The sequence below is a fragment of the Diceros bicornis genome (genome assembly GCF_020826845.1).
Source record: "Diceros bicornis minor isolate mBicDic1 chromosome 21 unlocalized genomic scaffold, mDicBic1.mat.cur SUPER_21_unloc_1, whole genome shotgun sequence".
In the NCBI taxonomy this organism is placed as follows: Eukaryota; Metazoa; Chordata; class Mammalia; order Perissodactyla; family Rhinocerotidae; genus Diceros; species Diceros bicornis.
The window spans coordinates 4,379,461-4,401,804 of NW_026690885.1; positions in this window are offsets into that span (position 1 = coordinate 4,379,461).

Sequence of the window (22,344 nt, forward strand, 5' to 3'; positions counted from 1 at the left end):
ATGAGCATGGATGTTAGCTCAGGGCCAGTCTTCCTCAGAAAAAAGAGGAGGATTGGCATCAGATGTTAGCTCAGGGCTGATCTCCCTCACAAAAAAAAAAAAAAAAAATCAGAGACAATTGTTTAACATCAAGGCTGTATATAAAAGCTGGGCAGTAGATAACAGTTGGGCAAACAACAGGCTAACCAAAAACCTTAAAAGGAAAAGCTGGTTAACAAGATGTCCATAGGGGGCTTTGAAAAGCTCCAACACACTCCTGGAAATCCAGATGGCCACCTGCACGCTCAGGCCTTGGGCATGCTCAGGAAAAGTCCTGAGAAGGGCCTAAGCTCTCACCTCAGGCTTGCCCGGAGGCTCTGCGCAAGCACTTAGCAAAGGTCAAGGTGGAATTGTAAACTGCCTGGATGAGGGCTGAAGGTGTGCCCGAAGACACACTCAAAGCCCCTTGGCAAAGACTGTGAAACTTACTGGTTTTAGGCATTTCAAAAAACTCTGTCTAATCATTAGCTGATCACTAATAAGTGAATAGAACCTTCAGTGACCACACATGACAAAAAAATACTTTACATAATTAGTCCAGAAAGTCAGTAAACAAACAGCAACAACAAACTCTGAGAGGAAGAGAATCAGATGTTCAGAGTTGTCATATTTTATTATTTTCAAATGTCCAAATTTTAACAAAAAATTATGAGACATGAAAAAAAACAAGACAATAAAGCCCATACACAGGAAAAAAAAAAAAAGCAGTCAAAAGAAACTATCCCTGAGGAAGCCCAGATGTTGGACTTACTAGAAAAAGGCTTTAAATTAGCTATTTTAAATACGTTCAAAGAACTAAGGGAAATCATGTCTAAAAAAATAAAGGAAAGTATGAGAACAATGTCCAAAAAGAGATTATCAATAAAGAGATAGAAATTATTAAAAAAAAAAAAAAAAAGAACCAAATAGAAATTCTGCAGTTGAAAAGTACAATCACCAGAATAAAAAATTCACTAGAAGGGTTCAGCAGCAGATATAAATAGGCAGAAGAAAGTATCAACAAACTTGAATATAAGTCAATTGAGATTATCAGACTGAGGAAAAGAAAGAAAAAAGAATGAAGGAAAATGAACAGAGAGAGATCTGTGGGACACCATCAAGCATACCAGCATAGGCACAATGAAAGTCCCAGAAGGAGAAGAGAAAGAAAAAGGTGCAGAAAGAAATTCTGAAGAAATAATGGCAAAAACTTCCCAAATTTGACGAAAAACATTAATCTACACTTTAAAGAAACTCAACAAAGTCCAAGTATGATAAACTCAGAGATCCTTACCTAGATACATCATAATCAAACTATTGAAAGCCAAAGAAAAAGAGAGAATCTTGAAAGTGAAAACAGAGGAGTGACTCCTCATATATAAGGGATCCTCAATAAGATTAGCAGTTGATGTCTCATCAGAAACCATGGAAGCCAGCAGGCAGTAGGATAACATACTCAAAGTGCTGAAAGAAAAAGACTGTCAATCAAGAATTCTATATCTACCAAAACTTTCCTTCAAAAATGAAGGAGAAATTGAGGTATCCCTTGCTAAACAAAAACAGAGAAAATTTGTCATTACCATACCCGCCCTACAAGAAATACTACAGGGAATCCCTCAGGCTGAAATGAAAGGACACTACACAGTAACTCACATTCACAGTAAGAAATAAATAGCACTAGTAAGGGTAACTACATTGGGAAATATAAAACAAAGCATAAATATATTTTTTGTTTGTAACTCTTTTTCTTCTCCTATATAATTTAAAAGACAAGTGCATCAAGCAGTAATTATAAATCTATGTTGATGAGTAGCATATAAGATATAAAGATATAGTTTGTATTACAATAACATCACAAGGGAGTGGGAAAAGAATGGAGCTATACAGGAGCAAAGATTTGTATGCTATTTAAATTAAATTGGTATTAATCCAAACTAGATTATTATAAGCTAAGATATTAATTATGACAGTAGGGTACCCACAGCAAAATAAATGACAGAGATTTAAAATGGTATACTAGAAAATATATATTTAGTGCAAAAGAAGGCAGCATGGAGGATTAAAGGAACAAAAAAAGATATATAGAAAACAAAGAGCAAAATGGCAAATGGAAATCCTACTTTTTCGATAATGACATTAAGTTTAAATGGAATAAATACTACCATTAAGGTAAGAGATTGGTAGAATGGATAAAAAACATGATCCAACTATATGCTGTCTAAAGAGACTCATTTTAGATTCAAAGACACAAAGAGGTTCCAAGCAAAGAGACAGAAAAGGGTATATGAACAAAGCCTCATGGAAAAAATATACTATGCAAACAGTAACCAAAAGAAAGCTAGAGCGGCTATATTAATATCAGACAAAATAGACTTTAAGACACAAAATTGTTACTTGAGACAAAGGACATTTTATAATGATAAAAGGATCAGTTTATGACAAATTTATAACAATGAGAAACAGATATCTATACCTATATCTATATATCTACACATATCTTAACAACAAAGCCCTAAAATACCTGCATCGAAAACTGAGAGAATTAAAAGGAGAAATAGACAATTCAACAATAGTAGTTGGAGACTTCAATACCCCACATTCAATAATGGATAGAACAACTGGATAGAAGATCAATAAGGAAACAGAGGTCTTGAACAACTATAAACCAATGAGACCCAATAGACATATACAGAAGACTCAACCCACCCAACAGCAGAGTACATATTCTTCTCAACTGCACATGGAACATTCTATATGTTAGGCCATAAATGAAGTCTCAATAAATTTAAAGGGATTGAAAGTATGAACTCTGCTGACAATAGAATGAAATTAGAAATCAATAAAGGAAGGAAATTTGGCAAATTCAAAAATATGTGGGAATTTAAAAACACACTCAAATAATTAATGGGTCAAAGAAAAAATCACAAGGGAAATTAGAAGATAGTTTGAGATGAATGAAAAGGAAAACACAACATACCAAAACCTATCAGAAGCAGTGCTTAGACTAGGGAAATTCATAGCTGTATGTGTCTATATCAAAAAAGAAGAAAGAACTCAAATCAGTAACCTAAACTTCCATGTTAAGAAATTAGAAAAAGAAGAGCAAATTAAATCCAAAGCAAGCAGAAGGAAGAAAATTATAAAGATTAGGGCAGAAATAAATGAATTAGAGAAGAGAAAAGCAATACAGAAAATCAACAAAACCAAAAGTTGATTCTTTGAAAAGATCAACAAATTGAGATACCTTTAGATAGACTGACCAAAAAAAAAAAAAAGAGAGAGAAGATTTAAATTACTAAGTAAATCAGAAATGAAAATGGGTACTATGTTACCTACCTTACAGATATAAAAAAGATTATAAAGGCATACTAAAAATAATTGTATGCCAACAAATTAGATAACCTAGATGAATTGGACAAACTCTTAGATGGACACACACTAACAAAACCTACTCAAGAAGAAATAGAAAATCTAAATAGGCTTATAACAAGTTAAGCAATTGAATTAGTAATCAAAAAACTTCCCCTAAAGAAAAGTCCAGGACCAAAGGCTTCACTGGTGAATTCTACCAGACATTTAAAGAATAATTAACACTAATCCTTCATCAACTCTTCCAAAAACAGGTGAGGAAGAAATACTTCTCAACTCATTCTATGAGGCCAGTCCCTAACACTGAAACTAGACAAAGATGTCACAAGAAAAGAAAATTACAGACCAATATTTCTTATGAATATAGATGTAAAAATTTTCAATAAAATACTAGCAAACCAAATTCAGCAACATATAAAAGGGATTATACACCATGATCAAGGAGGATTTATCCTAGCAATGCAAAGTCGGTTCAACATATGACAATCAAGTAATGTAATATACCATATTAATAGAATAAAAGACAATCCCTCTGAATAATTATCTCCATAGACACAGAAAAAGCATTTGACAAAATCCAACGTGTTCATGATAAGAAAAAAACACTCAACAAACTAGGAATAGAAGGGAACTCCCTCAACTTGATAAAATGCATCTAAGAAAAACCCACAGCTAACATCATAGTCAACAGTGAAAGATTGAAAGCTCTCTCCCTATGATTCAGATTAACACAAGAATGTCTGCTCTCATCACTTCTATTTAACACTGTACTGCAGATTCTAGCCAGGAAGTATGACAAGAAAAAGAAACGAAAGGCATCTAAACTGCAAAAGAAAAAGTAGTCACGTGCTGAATAATGATGTTTCAGTCAATGACGGACTGCACATACGACGGTAGTTCCAAAAGACTAGTATCATATAGCCTAGGTGTGTAGTAGGCTATACCATCCAGATTTGTGTAAGTACACTCTATGATGTTTGCACAACAGTGAAATTGCCTAACAATGCATTCCTCAAAACATATCCCCATCATTAAGTGATGTATCACTGTAAATCTATCTCTATTTGAAGATAATGTGATCTTATATAAAGGACTCCACAAGGAACAAACAGAGCTAATAAACAAGTTCTGCAAGGTTGTAGGATACAAGATCAATATATAAATAGAAATAATGTACTTCTATACATTAGCAATAAACAATCTGAAATTGACATCAGAAAACAATTCCATTTACAATAGCATCAAAAAGAATAAAATACAACAGAATAAATTTAACAAAGAAGTGCAAGACAAATACACTGAAAACTATAAAACATTGAAGAAAGAAATTAAAGAAGACCTAAACAAATGGAAACACATTCTGTGTACAAGCAATGTAAGACTTAATGTTGATAAGACAACAATACTCCTAAACTGATCTACAGATTCAAAGCAATCTCTATCAAAATCCCAGCTGGCATTTTTTCAGAAATTGACAAGCTGATACTAAAATTCATATGGAAATACAAGGGACCTAGAATAGCCAAAAAAATCTTCCACAGAAGTGCAAAGTTGGAGGACTCACACTTCCCAATTTCAAAACTTACTACAAAACTAGAGTAATTCTAGTCTGTACTGGTATAAGGACAGACATACAGATGAATGAAACAGAACTGAGAGTCCAGAAATAAATCCATGCATCTAAGTCAATTGATTTTTAAGACATCATCTTTTTAGAGCAATTTTAGGTTCAAGGCTAGAAGGGGCTGGAATTGGTTATTTCCTTTTCTCCACATAGAAGCCTAGGGCCTTCTGGAGTTGGGTATTTCCCTTTCCCTAGATCAGTTAGGCTCTGGTTAAATAGCTTCTCCTGAGGGCAGATACTGCTAAGAACAGAATGCTCTAGTGCATTTCAAAAATGGTTCCTTTTCCCCATTCCTCTACCTGAATTATGAGGGAATTTTTCTCCGATGTTCACTGTGAGGACCTGTAAACTCACAAAAGAGGGGAGTCTCCCTATGACTAGTCCCCCCGGAGTTTTTAATCTCTTGAACCTATTTACACTGAGCCTCCAGCAATTTGTCAGTTACAGTTGAGGTTTCTCTCCCTCAGCACTGGTTATTGTAGAGGTTTCAGCTCTGTTCTGGTAAGTTGTGATTTCTCTATGCACCTGGCGGTCCCTCCAATTTTAGGAGCAGTGGACTGCCCTATGATCTCACTTCTCTGACAGACTGAAGAAGAGTTGCTGATTTTTTGGTTTGTTTGTGTTTTTACTTGTTAGGATGGAGTGGTGACTTCTAAGTTTCTTACTTGTTGGACTGGCAAAGAGACTATATGGCAATTTTAACAGCTGCATATTATCCTGTTCTATAGATGCACCATAATTTATTTAACCAGTCTCATTTTGATGGACCTTGGTTTGTTTCCCACCATCTACCACTGCAAACCATGCTGCAACAATATCCTTGAGTGTATGTCTATCTGCAAACGTGACAATACTAGTGGGACAGTTTCCTAGAAATAAAATTGTTGGGTCAAGATTGCCTTAGAGGATATTGCAATTTCACCATCCAAAGAGGCCATTACGTCATTCCTAAGAGTTTTCCATTATACCATATGGTTTAATTAGCAAAATTATATTAATCAACATTCTGATTTATCAATATGAACAGTATTTGTGATACAATGTGTCTTCTATTCCTTTTGTAATTGAAAAGCTGATATAATAACAAAGACAAATTTTAAAACAGGCAAAAATCACCTATTACCAGTACCCTAATGTAACAACTACTTTCATTTTTCCTGTTCTCAAAATAAGTTATTTATAAAGATGGCTCCAAGTGATGTGCTACTGTGCTTGAGCTTCAGCTGGCTGCACGTGAGGACTCAGAGTAGGTACACAATAGCGGTCATTTAGTGAAGACCTGAGGCAAATCAGTGACCAGACTTGTGAGTTTGGAAGGCCTTTGATATTTCACTTTCAAGACCCATTTAGGGAGTGTTGATGAACCAATACCAGAGAAATTACTAACCCAGCTCAGGGAGTACACAGCAGTCCCTCCCTCTTTGTTGGTCTGTTAAAGGCCAAGACATAAAGCAAAGGTGTAGGCCTGTCTCAGAGATGAGAAAGCCACCTGGGAGGGCCAAAGGAAGTGCCTTGAGTTACTCCTTGCAACCAGTAGTTCTCAAACTCCTCTGACCCACTAAGAGAGGCAGAAGACTCCAGGCCCATTTCCACTGGACAAAGAAGGCCGAGAGCCAAGAAGCGGAGAGAAACAACAGGAGTCTAAATGGTAACCTGTGCAATCAACAAAAGTAGCACAAAACCATGATTTAACTTACAGTAAACGCTTCCGTAACCACAGGAACTGAAAACAATGACCAATTCAAAAAAGCACTGTTAACAGTGGGTACTTCCTAAAAACAGGAGAAGTTACAATTCTCTGTGATAGCAAGTAGTTATTAAGTGCCATTTTGCCAAGAATTCCAGACTTTTTAGAATATGGAACTCTGGGTCCTCAACAAACTCTAGTAATACACTAATTAATGAGAACATTATATTTTAGTGGCATGTAATAAATCAGGCGTTATAAAAAGATTACCCTTAATTATACATAAAAATCAGTCTGGTGCATTATTCCCCTATAAGGATCAAAGGAGGCAACTTGTATTTGAGGATCTGCTGAGACCCAATAGGAATAAATAGAAAATTATTTAGGAGACTCAATAGGGAAAAAAGTTCTACTTTTTTGGAGGGGGAGAGGGGTAATTTTTTATTTTGATATAACTTCAAACTTACAGAAAAGTTGCAAGAATCATACAAGAAACTTCCCTAATACTCTTTAGCTGGATTTAACAATTGTTTATGTTTTGCCCCATTTGTTTTATCATTCTCTCTCCCTCTACATACATGCATGTGAGTATGTTTATATATATGCATACTATTTTTTCCTGAACCATTTGAAGGTAAGTTACAGACATCTTCCCTCTCTCCCCCTAAACAGTTCAGTATGTATTTCCAAATGTCCACAGGGACATTCTCTTTCATGAGCAGAGTTCAATGATTAAAATCAGGAAATTTTACATTGATACAATCTTATTTTTCATTCCACAGTCCACATTCAGATTTTGTCAATTGGCCCAATAATCTCCTTTGTAGCCAACTTTTTTCCAGGTTCAGGATCCAATCTAGGGTCATGTCTCTTAAATTTCTTTTAATCTGGAACAGCTCCTCAGTCTGTCTTTGTCATTCTTGACCTTGACATCTTTTTAAGAATATAGGCTGGCTACTTTGTAGACTGTCTCTCAATATGTGTTTGACTGATGTTTCCTCATGGTTACATTCTGGTTATGCATTTTTGGCAGGAAGACCACAGAAGTGTGTTTCTAGTTTTCAAGTGACAGGAATAATACTTTCATAAAGTAAGTTTTTTTTTTCTTTTGTGAGGAAGATGGGCCCTGAGTTAACGTCTGCCAATCCTCCTCTTTTTGCTGAGGAAGACTGGCCCTGGGCTAACGTCCATGCCCATCCTCCTCCACTTTATATGGGACGCTGCCACAGCACGGCTTGAGAAGCTGTGCGTCGGTGCGCGCCCGGGGTCCGAACCAGCGAACCCCGGGCCACTGCAGCGGAGCGCGCGCACTTAACCGCTTGTGCCACCGGGCCAGCCCTGATAAACTAAGTTTATTGGGAGGGAAATTAACTTCCAATCTTTCTCCTATCAAACAAAATAGTTAGAAATATTCCCTTAAAAACTTGGCTTAAAAAAACAAAAAACAAGACTGACAACAATGTAATATCATTTTATACCCATTACATTAAATTTTTTAAAATTAAAACTATAACACTCAATCCTGGACTGGGTCCTGGAACAGCAAAGAGGCATTAATAGAAAAACTGGTGAAATCTGAATAAAGTCTGGAGTTTAGTCAATAGTGATGTACCTATGCTGGTTTCTTAGATTTGACAAGTGTGGCACTATAATGTAAGAGGTTAACAATGGTGGACACTGAGTAAGGGATTCAAGGGAAATCTTGATATTATCTTTGCAGCTTTTCTGCAAACCTAAAATTATTCTAGAATGAAAAGTTCACTTAAAAAATTATAACCCCCAGTATTGATGAAGGATAGGTAAAACAGAAGCTCTTGCATTCTTGGTAGCAGAATAAACAGGCAGAATCCTCTTGGAAAAGAGTCAGACATTAAGGGTCCTAAATATCCTTGTTGCCTTTGATTCTATAATTCTACATGGAAACATTGTTAAGGAAATAAACCTAACAGAAAAAAAAGCTACGTGGACAAACAAGTTCATTTGCAGCATTACTTATAATCATGAAAAGTTGGAAGCGACCTATATGACAACAAAATAGGCAAGATTAGGAAGTCATAAAAACGAGGCAAATGAAGACTATGTCACATCAAGGGAAATGCTTAAATATGGTAAATGAAAAAAAAATTATATATTCAGTATGCTTATACCTATGTAAAGATCAATCTAAACACAGGAAAAAGAAATTACCCAAAATCTGTTTGTACAGGATTATGCCAGGAAAATGAACATTGTCTTCTTGGCTTTTTTTTTTCCAATTTAACAAATTTAACTTAATTTAAACTGTTAAAAACAGTTTTATTGAGACATAATTCACAGATCATATAATTCATCTTTTTAAACTATATAGTTTAGCAGTTTTTTAGTTTATTCACAAAGCTGTGCCACTATCACCACAATCAATTTTAGAACATTTTCATCATTCCAGAAAGAAACTCCATACCCTTTAGCAATCACTCCCCATCCTCCCCAACCTCCAGCCCTAGCAACCACTTACCTTCTGTCTCTAAAGATTTGCCTCTTCTGGACATTTCATATCAATAAAATTATACAATAGGTGTAATAGGTGGTCTTTTTTGAGTGGCTTTTTTCTTTTTCTTTTTTTTTGGTGAGGAAGATCGGCCCTGAGCTAACATCTGTTGCCAATCTTCCTCTTTTTGCTGAGGAAGATTAGCCCTGAGTTAATATCTGTCCCCATCTTCCTCTGTTTTCTATATGGGATGCCACCATAGCATGGCTTGATGAGCAGTGCGTAGGTCTGTGCCTGGGATCCAAACCTGCGAACCCGGCGCCGCCAAAGCAGAGCGCGTGTACTTAAGCGCTACACCACTGGGCCAGCCCCTGACTGGCTTTTTTCACTCAGCATAACGTTTTCAAGGTTTATCCATGCTGTAGCAGTTATAAGTACTTCCGTTTAACGGCCAAATAATATTCCATTGCATGGATATACCACATTTTGTTTATCCATTTATCAGATGATGGACATTTGAGTTGTTTCCACTTTTTGGCTGTTATGAATACTGCTGCTTGGAAATTTGCACATAAGATTTTGTGTGCATATGTTTTTACCTCTCTTGAGTATATACCTAGGTGTGGAGTTGCTGGGTCACATGGTAACTATGTTGAACATTCTGAGAAACTGCCAAACTGTTTTCCAAAGTGGCTGTACCATTTTACATTCCCACCAGCAACAGTTTAAACTTTTATAACAAAAAATGTACAAGAAATCTGCAAAAATTAACTCCTGCTCACCATAAGGTAATGCTACATTTGAACGGGCTCAACATTCGCAAAGTAAAATATTGGCTCTAGCAAAATACAAGCTGGGCTTTTGCAGGTTGGCAGATTTCCCACTTGCCGAGAACAGGCACAAAGACAGGCGTCTCTTTTCTTTTTTAAAATAGTCTGTCAGTTTGTGTGCTTAGCAACAGGAAATAGGGTGGTCTTGAATCTTAAAATTCTGAACATAATTATGTGTCTTCTCAAAGCAGTTTCTGAACCAGGGAAGCTGAAGAGAGAATGTCGCGTTTCACATTATTGTTGACACTAGAATAACAGTAGGAATTGACAGGTTTTTGAGAGACAGATGTTATTGCCGAAAGAAGGACCGTGTATCAGAATTTAAGGATCTGACATAATGGTCAACTTTTTTACGCCTTCCTATTACTTTCTGTAGTTGAGTGCTTGAGGTAAATCTATAATCAAAGATTTTAGTTCAGTTCTTCCTTTTCCTGTCACAGTTACCCATCTGCAATTTCTTAAAAAATATTGAGAGTTGGGGAAAGTGATAGCAAAGCAAACAAACACAACTGAAAATACTTATTAAGGAACAGAAGGTAACTTCTTCAATCAGGCATTCCTCTTTGCTGGAGGAAAAGAGGGGACATATATAAGGAGATATCAGCAAGTTTAGAATTATTGTAATGATGTCTCGGTTAATAATTACTAACTGGAATTTTCAAAGCAAGAGGATCTTGACCACTACTGTACTTTGAAAAAATATTTGTTATACTTCGTTTTACAATATGCTGAGGAAATTTTAATTTTTTCTTTGTATATTTTTTCCCCAGACAAGGGAATTGGGAAGCATCAAGGTGAATGTAGAATGGAAACAGAGCTGTCAGACTAAATTTTCAGCTTTTCACACAGTATAATTATCACTTTTTAGTTTCCACATAAACAAGTCCTTAAATTACATTAAGATTTCAAAAATATCCCTTAATAAAAACTTACATATAACAATCCTGAAGGAATTATTTTACTTTACCATGTGTTATAAACTGAATTGTGCTGGCCCCAAATTCTTATGTTGAAGCTCCAATCCCCAATGTGACAGGGCCTTTAGGGAGGTAATTAAGGTTAAATGAGGTCATAAGGGTAGAGCCCTAATCTGATAGGACTGGTGTCCTTAGAAGAGGAAGAGACAGCAGAGATCACTCTCTCTCCACGCACAGGCACAGAGGAGAGGCCATATGAGGACACAGAGGAGGGTGGCCACATGCAACACAAGGAGAGAGGCCTCACCAGAAACCAACCCTGCTGGCACCGTGCTCTTGGACTTCCAGCCTCCAGAAGAGGGAGAAAATACATTTCTGTTGTTTAAGCCACCCAGTTTGTAGTCTTTTGTTATGGCAGCCTGACACAACTAAGACACCACACCAATGTGATTTGTAACTGTTCTTTCCTTTTTGCCACTGTGATAGATTATAGACACAACCAAATTTTCTCAACTGAGGCCACAAAGAGATGTCTCTGGCCATTAAATCCAATAGTCATTGGAACTATCTAAATTTTAAAATGAATCCACTAAATTTAGGCTTCAAAGGATGTATTCTAAGTTATTTTGTAGGATAAATCACTATAAAATCAATATTTTACGAGTTGTTACCACCAGGGGGCTTTACCTCCCATTTCTTTAATTCATAGCTAGCCTCTCTATCCCCATAGCTGGCCTCTCCACTATCCTAGATCAGCGACAAGAAGCCAGGACCAAAGTATGGCTGACCTAGTGGAGAACAAAGATGGTGATGATGGTGACAGTGGTAAGAGTGGTGGTGACAAGATCAGTGAACATTTGTCAAGCACTTACCAGATGTCAAGCAGATATCTATTACCTTTTTTAATCTTCAAAATAACCATTATTATTATCCCCACTCTTACAAGATTTAGCAAGGTTGAACAATTTGCTCTCTGTCACAGGATTCAAACCCAGACACAAGCACTCCAGTGCCCATTTCTTATGCTACAATTCTCAAAACTGAATCATTTAAACTCAAATTGTGTTACTGAACCATAGCTTTTTTGAAAAAATAAATAAAAATCCCTAATAATTAATCTGAAGTCTATGTCTAATTTCTTACTAAATACAACCAGTACAAAACCAGATCTACTAAAATAGACTCTAAATGGAACTTGTACCTGATAAATAAAACCAAGTCCCTGTAGGGTAAATGGGAAGAGTAGAAAAGCAGACAGAAGCTTCAGGAGAAATTCAGCATTCCTAAATTGTACCAGTAGGTGATTTTCAAAAAATGATGGAACATTTTTTGTTCAACATTTTCCCCAATACCTCTAGGCCAAAGCAACTGCCTTCACCAAAACAATACAAGTTAAGTCTTGGTTTCAAGTAAAGAACAGAAGCTTAACAAGTGTCTGCGAATATCAAGGCAACTGCTCATTCTTTTATAATACAATTTAATATGCCCTGTATCTGCTCGGAAATTCCCAAATAGGGTGACTCAGGATATAACTATGTCTCTTAGAGTTCCCTGTTCACTAAAGAATTACCACAGAGAGACAGAACACCAACTCCTTTTACTAATTCTGAGAGACCTGAGTAAAGATAAAAGCAACTCATACTCTACCACAATTAAAAAAGCAATCTCATCCACAGGCAGGCTCCTTTTTCCTAAAATGGATTAACCACCTGTCCATTCCTTCCTCATATATTTAATTTTTTTTCACTATATTAACATTATTAAATTAACTAGAGCTTCTATTCCTAGAGCATAGATTACCAAAAGTTGGATTGCTGGGATAAAGTATATATGGCTATTAACTGTGATGGTTATTGCTAGATTCCTTTCCAAAAAAAGTTCTAGGCACTAACATTTTTTTTCAGGCTATATGAAGCAGGCTGTCCTTTTCTACTAATACAGTATTTCATAGACTATAAGTACACAAAGTTTGGAAAGTCTTCTAAAGAACAAGAAATCAATATTTGTTCTCCTGTGGAGGCTTCTGTAATCCCTTTTACTATCAAAAGGAGAAAAGAAACTGTTACTCACAAAATTTATCTGCCTCATGCAAAATCGACTTATGTTTCCTTTTCCCATTCTTGTTCACTTTTCCTCTCTTCCCCATCACTCCACTGTAAGATGTGCACCTATATGTATGAACACAGCTTTCTCACTTGTAAGAGCCTTGACACCTAACACACTTGTCCCATAATTTCACCACAGAGAAGGCGAAAGGAACGATAGTTGGGTAGCCAAACATTTCCACAAAAGGTAAGACTTTATTGTTATTTTCTTTCTTGACTACGAGAGAAGCTAAATCCCTTAAAGAAAGGCTCCCTCTCATCATTTTCCTAAGTGAAATCTTTCTTCCAGTAACTGAAAAGTGAGTAGATATACTTATTAATTAAGGCTCTGAACCCGTCTGCTGAGATTTGCTCTTCTACCGACCAGTTGTGTGACCTGGGAACAAGTTACCTAACTTCTTTGGCCTCTGTTTCTTAATCTGTAAAATGGGTACAAAAATAGTTCTTACTTTGTAAGGTTGTTGCAATGAGAGTGTGTATATGTTTATGTTTGTGTGTATATTTATAAATATTTATATACACACATATATAAAGACCTTAGTACCTGAAACACAGTAAGACCAATGTAAGTGTTAGCTGTAAATCTGAGCCACATTCCCCACTACCCACCTGGAAGGCACCCCTAAAAGGAAGCAGGATGTGGAGAGTTCAAACTTCATTTGCCCTCTAACTCCATGTGAAATGGGAGGCATGCACACCTGGCTCAAAGAGAACAGCTGTCTCCTCTCCCTCTTTGAAGTCAGCGGGCCATTCTCACTCACCAGGTGTAGCAGGGGAAGGGGCCCTGGGCCCTGCCCCACGGGAGCTCATGGTCTAGCGAGCCTGGAGAGAAGAGCAGTTACTACCCTCTCCTGAAAACAGGCCTGCAGATCTAGTTTTAGGGCCAGGACTTGAAAAACTGTTTGTGTATTCAGTTTAATTTCTAATTGTTTTCTGAATAGAAACACACATGAATTAAAAGCTATTAAGACAAAAGAGGTCCAGCTGAACACAGAGAGACTACCTTTCGACTTGTCATCGCTCTGGGTCAAATGAAGTCACATCTTTGAGGATGGCAGAGCTGAGGGGTCACCATCCCCATGAAGGCACAATGGCTTGGTATTAGAAACCTGGGCAACCGCTCAGAGCCCCACATTAGGGAGATTCTTGTGCACTGTGTATAACTGAGCAGTGATTCAAGGGGACTGTTGGTGAAGGAAGCACTGTGGGCTAGCAAGGATAAGAAACTGAGGCTTATACAGACAACTTTAAGTAAGAACCCAACTCCTTCACCCCCTTCCCCTACTGTTCTTTCCTGTAGCGAGTATGACAGGGCCAGGCCCATATCCCTGGGGCCCTCACCACCCCAGTACATGCCCACAGTGTCCTCCTACAAGCACCCATGCCTCCTGGCCTGAGCACTTCCCTCGCTGCTGTGCAGCTGCCAGAAGTGGAGCCAGGCACAACAGTCAGTCAGTGACAGACGGGAGGGGAACGGTAAACGCCTCCCTTTCCCACCCCTGTGTGCAATAACTCTGAGGCATGTTCTACAGTCTTCCAAGGGGACTGAGCTCCAGCTGCTCACAGAGGTAACCTACTCAGTCACACTCTTTATCGGCCCTGTCACTTTCCTCTCTCCTCTATCTGGGATTTTTGGGACCACCTCCTACATAAACTACTTATACTCAAATCCTTGTCTCAGGATCTGCTTCCCAGCAACTCCAACCTAAGTCATTTCCTCTTTAAATATGGGCACTTCAGGATAGTCTTATGACTCCTTTCCCCTTGCCAGGATGTTTATTTTAACCAGGTGTCCCCTCCAGAACACGGGTCACTTCACCCCTTGGAGATAAGCCTGGGCTCTACAGTGGCTGCCTTGGTCTTATGAACACTACTCAGATCCTGGGAGCTGCAGGCTGCCCTCTCAGGATGGAACTCTTCCCACCGTGTAACACTGGGGTGTCTTCGTCTGGTGCCTCTCCTGCTGTGGGGCTTCTTCCACTCACAGCTCCACCACCTCTCCTGACATGGCTCAAATCCACAGCCAAAGCCACTGCACACTAGGCACACATCTGTCTTCTTGCTGGAAATTTTCTTCAGTGGAGCTTGAAGGTATTTCTTCTCTCCAAAAAAGCCAACTCAAATGGATGCTCCTTTTATTGGAAATGTGAGCAGTTTAGAGATGGGCACTCTGCTTTTCATGGCTCACCTGATTCAGCTGGAATATTACAGCACTAAGGGAGACCATTTCACTAGCTCCCAGAGTTAGATAAAAATGCAGAATCTAAATAAATAATTGAAATATTTCACATGATGTAGCTAGGATGTTTTTATCTGATCAGGAATTCCTCCCAACATTTGAAGAGCCTTTCACCCATGCTCACTTATAAGGCAGTGCAGCAAGATGGCTAACAGTATGGCTGCTGAGGCCAAATGGTCAGGGTTTGATTTTTGCCTCTGCCTAGCTGTACAGTCTTAGACAAGTTAACTTACCCCTCTGAGCCTCCCTAGAAAATGAGGATAACAACAGTATCTACCTCCAGGATTGCTGAGAAGATTAAATGAGTGGGCCCTCAATCCAGTGACTGGCATCCTTATAAGAAGAGATGAGGACACAGAGACATGGAGGGAAAAAGATCATGTGAAAGACGTAGGCAGAGATTGGAGATCTGCTGCCACAAGGCAGGGAAGCAGGAACCACCAGGAGCTGGAAGAGGTGAGGGAGGATTCTCTGCTGTTGGTAAACTGTGTGTCAATTGTAGGCCTCTCCCTCTGTTCTCACTCAAACCATAAAACCTAACAGTACCTTGTCTTAAAAATTCTGATTATCATGTGGCTTATCATACGGCTGTCCTGAAGATCATGGACCATGCCCGATGCCATCATTTAAATTTCTCAGGTCCACAGTTATCACCCCTGAACTCCTTCATTTCTCATTGTAACTCACTGAAATCACAGTCTCCATCTAAGAATCAGTAAGGAATAATTTTAAATGTATGGGAGAGAAAACCCAGCTAAATTTAACTTAAAATAATTTAACAATATAAGAAGAAGGAAAAAAGATTCGATGAGGGAAGAAATCAGCTCTTGGTAACGAGACTTGAGGAGCAGATTGTGTCCAGGCACAGAGATGCAGCATACAAATGAGGGGGCAGGTCTTGTCCTGACCGTCCCTGATGCCCACCCCTACTCTGCTCTCCTCCCAGGTGGCCTCAAACCCTGTCAGCGGCTCCTACACTGTGACCTCGCTCAGCTCCACTCCCCAGAACTCCAGGTCTGGCAGGTAAGAACCCCGTGTATACCCGGATCCTCTTCCTGTCCCATAAAGGGTCCTGTGCCTGGATCCTGTTGGACCAGAGAGGGCCATTTGACACCCCATTCCTAGGACATTGGGGATTTGGAATATGCAGATTAGCTCACACTGAGGAATTAGAACACCCTAGTCCTAGGGAGGAGTCAGCCCCACACCAAAGCTGTGGGCTCTGGGAGGGAGCCATCACTATGTTAAATCCAGAGGCCATTGTCAGGAGGCACAAGGCACAGCTGTGCACCTCCACTCCCTCTCTGCCCTTCTGTTTCTCAGTCACTCTTTGACCCTCTGAAATAGGCTTCCTTCCCCATGACTGCTAAGACTGCTCTATCAAAGCTCTTCAAGAAAGTCCAGAAAATTCCAGATCCTTCCAAAACCACCTCAGTCCTTTTCCTTCCTGACCCAGTGAAAGATCCCCCATCTCACTTCTGTAACTTGACCCTTTTTGGTTAATTTCAGGTGTCAACTTGACAGAGCTAAGGGATGCCCAGAAAGCTAGTTAAGCATTATTTCTGGATGTGTTCACACGGCTGTTTGTGGAAGAGATTAGCATTCAATTCCATAGACTATGTAAAGAGGCCCACCCTCACCAGTCTGCGACCTGATACTACCACAAATACGCAGGCAAAAGATAAGTTCATCAAATACCATAAGAAACTACAGTAACAATTCAGAGCAGAAGGAAATGACAAATCTCCAGAAACCAACCTTGAAGTCACAGAAATTTACAATCTAAATGACAGAGAATTCAAAATAACGGTCATAAAGAAACTCACCAAGTTACAAGAATGTTCAGACAGTTCGATGAACTCAGGAATAAAATTAATGAGGAAAAGGAAGACTTCATCAAAGAGACTGAAACTATTAAAAAAAAACAAGCAGAAATTCTGGATATAAAGAACATAATTAATGAGATAAAAAAGAATCTGGAATCCTTACAAAATAGAGCTGATATCATGGTTGAAAGAATAAGTGATTTAGAGGATAGAAATATAGAAATGCTTCCAGTGGACGAGGAGAAAGGACTCAGATTTTTAGAAAATGAAGGAATTCTTGCAGAAATATAGGACGCAATTATAAAAGCAACCTAAGAATTATACGTATTCCAGAGGGAGAAAAGAGGGAGAAAGGAGCAGAGAGCTTGTTCAAAGAAATAATAGCTGAGAACTTCCCAACCCTGGGCAAGAACCGGACTTACAAATACATGAAGCCAACAGAACACCTAATTACATCAATGCTTAAAGACCTTCTCCAAGGCGTATAATAGTAACATTGGCAAAAGACAATGACAAAGAAAAAATCTGAAGGGAAGTAAGACAGAAGAAAATAACCTACAAAGGAATCCCTATCAGGCTTTCAGCATATTTCTTGGCAGAAACTTTACAGGCAAGGAAAGAATGGAATGATATATTAAAAATACTGAAAGAAAAAAACTTTCAGCCAAGAATACTCTATCCAGTGAAATGATCCTTATGATACAATGGAGAAATAAACGTTTTCCCAGATAAACAAAGGCTGAGGGAATTCATCGCTACAAGATCTCCCATACAAGCAATGATCAAGAACGCCCTCACACCTGAAACAAAAAGAAGGAAAATGTCTACAAAGCTTTGATCAAAGAGATAAATAGACAAAATCAGAAAGCTACAGCTCTGTTTCACGACAGGCTAGCAAATACTTAATTATAACTTAAAAGAAGAAGGGAAGGAAGGCATCAAAAGTAACTATAAACACTTCAACTTAGTCACAAACGCACAACACAAAAATGAATAAGTTGTGACAACAATAACTCAGAAGGAGAAGAGGAAAGGGATGGAATCTGCTTAGGCTAATGGAGATAAGAGGCTATCAGAAGATGGACTGTCTCATCTATGAGATCTTCATACAAACCTCAGAGTAACCAGCAAACAAAAAATCAGAGCAGAGCCATAGATCATAAAAATAGAGAAAACTGCCACAGAAAACCCCCAAAATGAAATAGTAGTCAGAAACACAAAGGAAGAGGAACAATGGAAATATAGATTAGGTGGGATTAAGCCCCCATGTATCAATAATCACTCTAAATGTAAATCGACTGAATTCTCCAATCAACAGACACAGTCTGGTGGGGTGGATTAGAAAAGAAGACCCAATGATATGCTGCCGCCAGGAAACACATATCAGCTCTAAAAACAAACAGGCTCAGAATGAATGGATGGGAGACAATACTCCAAGAAAATGGCAAATAAAAGAAAGTAGGTGTTGCCATACTTAGATCAGACAAAGCAGACTTCAAGATAAAAAAGACTATGAGAGACAAAGAGGGGCAGTATATAATGATAAAGGGGACTTTCCACCAAGAGGACATATCCCATTCAACATAGTACTGGACGTTTTGTCCAGAGCAATTAGGCTGGAAAAAGAAATAAAAGGAATCCAAATTGGAAAGGAAGAAATGAAACTCTTGCTGTTTGCAGATGACATGATTGTAAATAGAAAAAACCATAAAGAATCCATCAGAAAACTATTAGAAATAATCAACTACTACAGCAAAGTTGCAGCGTACAAAATCAACTTACCACCATCAGTTGCATTTCTACTCTAATAATGAACTAACAGAAAGAGAACTCAAGAAAACAATCCCATTTACAATTGCAACAAAAAGAAAAAAGTCTCTAGGGATAAATTTAACCAAAAAGGTTAAAGACCTATACAATGAAAACTATAAGACATTATTGAAAGAAATCACTGATGACCTGAAGTAATGGGAAGATATTCCATGCACATGGATTGGAAGAATAAACACAGTTAAAAAGTCCATATTACCTAAAGTAATCTAGAGATTCAATGCAATGCCAATCAGAATTCCAAGGACATTCTTCACAGAAATAGAACACAGAATCCTAAAATATATATGGAATAACAAAAGACCTCGAACAGCCAAAGCAATCCTGAGAAGAAAGAACAAAGCTGGAGGCATCACAATCCTAACTTGAAAATATATTACATAGCTATAGTAATCAAAATGGCATGGTACTGGCACAAAAGCAGACTCATAGATCAATGGAGCAGAACTGAAAGCCCAGAAAGAAAACTACACATCTCTGGTCAGTTAATCTCTGACGAAGGAGCCAAGATCATACAATGGAGAAAGGCAAGTCTCTTCAATAAATGCTGTTGGGAAAACTGGACAGCCACATGCAAAAGAATGAAAGTAGATCGTTATCTTCCACCATACACAAAAATTAACTCGAAATGGATAAAAGACTTGAATCTAACACTTGAAACCATAAAACTCCTAGAAGAAAATATACACAGTACAGTCTTTGACATCGATCTTAGCAGCATCTTTTCCAATACCATGTCTACTCACGCAAGGGAAAGAAAAGAAAAAATATACAAATGGGACTACATGAGACTAAAAGGCTTCTGCAAGGCAAAGGAAACGATGAATAAAACGAAAAGACAGGGCCGGCCCCGAGCCTTAGTGGTTAAGTGTGCGCACTCTGCTACTGGCGGCCCAGGTTCGGATCCCAGACGCGCACAAACGCACCAATTTTCCCACCATGCTGCGGCCGCGTCCCACATACAGCAACTAGAAGGATGTGCAACTATGACATACAACTGTCAACTGGTACTTTGGGGGAAAAAAAAAAGGAGGAGGATTGGCAATAGATGTTAGCTCAGAGCCAGTCTTCCTCAGAAAAAAAGAGGAGGATTACCATGGATGTTAGCTCAGGGCTGATCTTCTTCACCAAAAAAAAAAAAAAAAGAAAAAGGAAAGACAACCCACCAACTGGGAGAAAATATTTGCAAATCATATATCTGACAAGGGGTTAATCTCCAAAATATATAAACAACTCATACAACCCAACAACAAAAAAACAGATAATCCAATCTAAAAATGGGCAGAGGATATGAACAGATACTTTTCCAAAGAAGATATACAGAAGGCCAACAGACAAATGAAAAGATGTAAAACATCACTAATTATTAGGGATATTCAAATCAAAACTACAATGAGAGATCACCTTATACCTGTCACAATAACTAAAATTCCCAAGACAAAAAGTACCAAATGTTGGAGAGGATAAGGAGAAAAGGGCACGCTCACACATTGCTGGTGGGAATGCAAACTGGCGCAGCCACCAGGGAAAACACTATGGAGATTTCTCAAAAAATTAAAAATAGAAATAGCATACCTTCCAGTTATCCCACTACTGGGTATTTATCCAAAGAAATTGAAATCAACAATTCAAAGAGATTTATGCACCCCTGTGTTCACTGCGGCATTATTCACAATAGCCAAAACATGGAAGCAATCCAAGCGCCCTGCTACGGATGAATGCTTAAAGAAGACGTAGTATGTATTATATACAATGGAATACTACTCAGCCAGAAAAAAAAGACAAGATCATCGTGTTTGCAACAACCTGGATGGACCTTGAGGGTAGGATGTTAAATGAAATAAGCCAGACAAAATCAAATATGCATGATTTCACTCATACGCAGAAGATAAACATACACAGGGATAAAGAGAACAGATTAGTGGTTACCAGAGGGGACGGGGGCTGGGCATTGAGTGAAAGAGTTAAAGGGGCACATATGCATGGTGATGGATAATAGTTAGACTACTGGTGGTGAGCATAATGCAGTCTATACAGAAATTCACAAATAATAATGAACACCCGAAATTACACAATGTTAACACCCTTTATAATTTCAATAAAATAATTAAAAAAGAAAAAAAATAATTCATTCTTTTTTATGGTTGAATAGTATTCCATCGTGGGGATATACCACACTTTGTGTATCTGTTCACCAGTAGATGGACATTTTGGTTGTTTTCCGTTTTTGTCTAGAATAAATAGGTTGTTATCAACATGTGTGTACAAGTCTGTGTATAGACATATGAGTTTATTTCCCTTGGATGGATTCCTAGGAGAGGAATGGCTGGATAGACATATGTAATTATTAAAGACGCATCCAAGCTATTTTTCACCAGCACTCGATGAGAGTTTCAGTGACTTGACATCTTCAACAACACTTGCTATAGTCAGTCTTTTTAATTTTAGCCATTCTCAAGTGTGGTAGAATCTCATGATGACTGTCACTTACATTTCCCCAATGACTCATGTTGTGAAGGAGAAGGCAAGCCACGCACAGACTGGGAGAAAACATCTGCAAAACATATCCCTAGAAAAGGACGTGTACTTATAATATATAAAGAGCGATTACAACCCAATGGTAAGAAGACAATCAACACGTCATGGCTTACCAGGAGACAGCAGATCAGGCCTGTGATGAGCACCAGGAGGCCTGCCAAGCAGATGAGGATGAGGGTCCAGAAGGGGAGGTCTGGGGAGACAAGTGGTGGGGTGAGCCACCTCCTGTCATCGCCCCAGGGCTCCTGCTGACCCCACTGTGCCTCAACCGTCCTTGACAAGGGTTGGCCAACTTTCCTCATCATCCAAGACCCTGTGCGCATGGTTCTCTTCAATGAGGCACAGCATCAAGATACTCGCCCCCTACCATGGGCTGGGGTTTCCTGCAGGTTTACCATGCTTCTCAGTCAAGGTGTCATCTCTGTTGGGAGAATATTCTGGAAGTGAATGAAATGGAGAATGCATGTGAGTGTGTTTCACTCTTTTTAATAAAACTTTTTAGACACAGAAAAATAAAGGGAACAGTCTCATAAACATCCATCATCTAGATTTAACAATGTACATTCCATCCAATTAAAACAATATTTCATCAATGTATAAATTATTAACACTTGCCACCCTTGATTCATCCCATGTTTTCAATGAAATATTAAAGTCAAGTATACATCATGATGTTTCACCTCATTTTACTTTCCATCTCTAAAAAGTGAGCACACTTTGCTACAAAATCCAAGGCCATTATCACAGAACAAAAGTGTAATAAATTAAACCAAATTAATACCTCTGGGCACAGAGGACTGAATTTGGGGTGGACTATCTTATGACGGCCGGGGGGGAGAATGGGTCATCACAGTTGGCAAGCCTATGTGATCTCTCTAAATTCGTAAATTCCCA